This window comes from Arachis hypogaea, chromosome 4 (assembly GCF_003086295.3).
Source record: "Arachis hypogaea cultivar Tifrunner chromosome 4, arahy.Tifrunner.gnm2.J5K5, whole genome shotgun sequence".
NCBI classification, from domain to species: domain Eukaryota; kingdom Viridiplantae; phylum Streptophyta; class Magnoliopsida; order Fabales; family Fabaceae; genus Arachis; species Arachis hypogaea.
This window is the reverse complement of record NC_092039.1, coordinates 29122675-29126946: the sequence shown is the minus strand read 5'-3', so window position 1 is coordinate 29126946 and position 4272 is coordinate 29122675. Positions and strand designations below refer to the sequence as shown.

The 4272-nt window shown below is 28.4% G+C and overlaps 1 long non-coding RNA gene across 1 annotated transcript; it reads left to right on the top strand.

The window, feature by feature from the left end:
• The first annotated feature begins 3171 nt into the window (after positions 1-3171).
• LOC112794265 (uncharacterized) lies at positions 3172-3978 on the top strand. Its single transcript, XR_011880736.1, has 2 exons — positions 3172-3290; positions 3602-3978. It is a non-coding gene; the product is annotated as an uncharacterized lncRNA (long non-coding RNA).
• The last annotated feature ends 294 nt before the right edge of the window (positions 3979-4272 follow it).

The following is a 4272-nucleotide window of genomic DNA, read 5'->3' as shown; positions in this document are numbered from 1 at the left end:
ACTGAAATTCTGCAGCACTTAGCCAATTTGCCACTCTGCAGCATGCGTATGCGTATGTGAGCAAAGAAAAACCCACCCACGCGTACGCGGAGTCCCTGTTTTCAGCAAAATGAGTTTTGTGTTTTAAAACATGATTTTGAACCTCTAAACCTCTATTTTTACTCTTTAATACCCTAGAATTGAGTTGTAATGGTAACGAAGGGGGTTGAACTAGGAAGGGATGGTGAATTAGAGGTGAAGAGAGGGTTTGAAGTGGGGGATTTGAATTGAAAAGTGTGGATAAAGCGAATAACTAAGTAATGAGGTGTTGGCAATGTTGAATGAGAAGTGAATAATGATGATGATGATGATGATGATGATGATGATGATAAATGGTGAACTTGAGATTGAATTGAGATATGAATTGATGAAATGTTAGTGTACGAGAGAGGGTATAATGGTGGTAATGATAAATAGTGAGTGTGATTGGAGAGTGTGACGAGCACTATATCCCGAGAGCGTGGTGGGCGCTACATCCCTAGAGTGTGGGAGCACCTTACCCTTGGAAGTGTGTCGGGCACTATATCCCATGAGTGTGACGGGCATTACCCGAGAGCGTGGCGGACGCTATATCCCAAGAGTGTGGGAACACTTTATCCCGGGTAATGCGACGGGCACTATATCCCATGAGTGTGGTGAGCACTATATCCCAAGAGTGTTTGTGGAGGCATATCAACGAGACAATATCCGGGTTAGCTACTAGGTGTGTTGAGTTCTGGCAAAGTAACCGACACGTGAGCTCACGGCTAGTAGAAAAGGCATGCATCATATGCATTTATGTGTCTTGTTTATTTTTGCATTCGTGGGTTTGCATAAGTGATATTTATGCTTAACTGCTATATGTTTTGTTTGCTGTAACTGTAAACTACTTGTGTTTTCTTTGTATGTATTGTTTGTCTGTGCACTGGTATTTTCGAGGATTGGAGGAAAGGTAATGAACTTAGGGACTTAGGTTAGAACTGTGATAAAAACTAGGAATCATTAAACTTAGATACCTCGCCTTATTTCATGGTCTTAAATTTTAGCTTTTAAGTTTGAATCTGTTGTCGGAAGTTCTAGGATCGCCTTCGCCTTTTTCGGACATTATATGTTAGTTATATGAGCACCGTTACCATGCTAAGAACCTCTGGTTCTCACCCCATACATATTTTGTGGTTTTCAGATACAGGACGTGAGGTACCTCGCTGAGGCATTCTGAGAGTTTCTGAAGCAAAGGATTCTATCTTTTTGGAGATTCTATTTTGGTTTTCAATATATATGTAGATACTTTATATCTCCATTATATATATTATGTTTTATCCATCTTAGAGGTTTATTTGAAGAAACAAGTTCTATAAACAGTTTTTTGGGTCATTTTGGGATTCTCATGTATTTATGTATATATGTTTATATGCTCTATCCGATTTTAACTTCACAAGCTAGGTCAGAAGCTTTGTTATCTATATCTTGGAATTCTTCTTTTATGTATTTATGTTTCGCTTTACTCTTATCCTATCCGGTTTATGTTTAACACTTATGTGAGTAGTGCACTTTTCTATTTAATGTTTTTGTTTAACTTTCCTTCAGAAGACTAGTAGATATAAAACTTTTTTTGATTATTCAATTATATTTTTTTTAGAAAATAATTAACTATTAAAATAATTAAACTTTTCACAACAAAAATAATAAAAAAATTATGAACGAAAAAATTAACCATCATGATGTTTTTTTTTGTATTTTTATTCATATTTTAATTATAAAAATAAATATAATTTAATTATATTATTTATGAAATGTGACTATAGATATAGATAAAATTTAGTTATATTACTTATATATAGTTTTATTGTATTGCTTATAAAGTTAGATTATAATTATGACTATAGAATTGTTCTCGTATTTTTGTATGTGTGGTTAATTCATGGTGTTGAAATATTACCCTTAATTATAAATAAGGTTTATAATTTAAAAAATAAAAAACTCAATTAAAAAGATACGAAAAAGATGATATTAAAAATATTCTAACTCTTTAAAATAAGAATATTCGAAATTTAATTAAATTTTTTTAAAATTTAAACTTAATAAAAATTTATATTCAATGTGTTTTGTATTAAATATATTTAATAACCTATTATATCGTATTGGTTGAAATTAGCTTTTATAATATTAATTTTCTAATAACACTTTATTAGAGAAAAACTATTTTTTCAGAATTTCTTTAAAACTAATTAATATTATATATATTTTGTTACACTACATTTAGTTATAAAAATTTTATTTATTTCTAATTTTTATATTAAAAATGAAAACAAATTTAAATTAGTGAATTTTAATACATAATATAATAATAATATAGTAATTATTTTATATATTGTACGAATATAAATTAGTATTTTTTATTTGTAAAAATTTTAAGAGGTTTGAGCTTGTTATCGATATAATTCGTATGATAAATTTTACTTTAAAAAAATTATATATATATATATATATATATATATATATATATATATATATATTGATTGATGAGTGTGATATATTATTTTATATAAATAATTTTAAAAAAATTAATAGTTAATTTATTATCTTTTTAGTTTTAGTTCAATCTAAATATTTTTTATTATTTTTGCAAAGAAAATCTAAAAATTTAATAATATGTGACGAAGAACACCGAATAAATTATATAAAAATTAATTAAAATATAACATAAAAATATCTTTAATTAAAGATGAAATAGACATCTTTATTTGAGTGATCCCCTTAATTTATAGATAGAATAGATTATAACAATAATATTAAAAAAAATTAAAATTTATCTTATTTAATATTCATTAATTATTACAATAATTAATTAATATTGAATAAGACAAATTTTAATTATTTTTTCTAATATTTTTTTTTTATCAACCATTTCCTTGCTGTAGATCTAATTCATTCAACATGCAATTAATGCCATAAATTCTCTTTCTCTTTCATATATATATAAATGTGAAAGAGTCACCAAAATATATATATAAATGTAAAAGTAAAAAGAACACATACATGAACCCACATCCCCTTATATAATTCATTCAACATGCAATTAATGCCATAAATTCTCTTTCTCTTTCATATATATATATATATATACCAAAAATATATATAAATGTAAAAGTAAAAAGAACACATACATGAACCCACATTCTCCTAAAGAGTGATCGTGAATTTTTCAGGCGGAATGGCCAAACACTTCTCGCAATACGCTATTCTCGTTCTCCTCCTCCTCACAACATCAAGTAAGTTAGCTTTCTAATCCTTTTGTAGGAATAACAGCACAACTTTACAAATACCTTATATAAGTACCTCAAAACATAATTTTGATCTCTACAAAGACATAAGAGTTCAGTATGCACTTCATCCCATTAACTTAGCTTTTTCTAGTATATATTTGTTGTGATGTATATGTTCACTAACTGGTGGTGTATAACCACAATTTCTAGTTAGCTATACCAATGAATATGAACAAGCATCCAATACTACTAAAAGTTCAAAATTTTGAAAGCATATGAATAATGTTGTGGCATGTATTCCATATACACATATATAGGTTCTCTTATGATCATGGTGGCAAGTAGTGAAGTGTGCAACAAGGATGGTGGTGGTGTTGGGAATAATTGCTCATCATTGCAGCAGGAAAGATGTCGAGAAAAGTTGCGTAAGGGAGGAGGAGGGTGTGATGAACAATGGTGTACCAATGCTTGTGCTCTTAAGCACCTTGGCCAGAGTGCTGAAGGAAAATGCTTTGGCTACTATAGGAATCCAAGTGCTGGTTTCTGCAGTTGCACCTTCAACTGTTAGTGATGCTGGTGGGTTGATCAAAATAAAGCTTACATGAACTACAAACTAATGTATGAGTTTGATCACTTTTAAACCTAGACAATAAATTAAAGTTTAATATTTTCAATATAAATAAATTCTATCCAACTCTCTCTAAAATAAAGGATAAATTATCCCTATATATAGTGGTTCATTATATTCTTTTTTATCCATGTTAGGTGATTATGATCAAAATTATTCTAGAAATTAAGTGATAATAATGTTAGTAAATATAAGATTGTGTTTTGTTTCACATCATCGTCATTGTTATTATGAGTTTGATTTGTACGTATAATTAATTTTTTTTTTAAGTTGTGTTCTTTAGAGTGGGTTATAAATTAAACTATTATTAGTATGAATATCTCATTGTTATATTACATGATGAATTAATCAAAGTATATA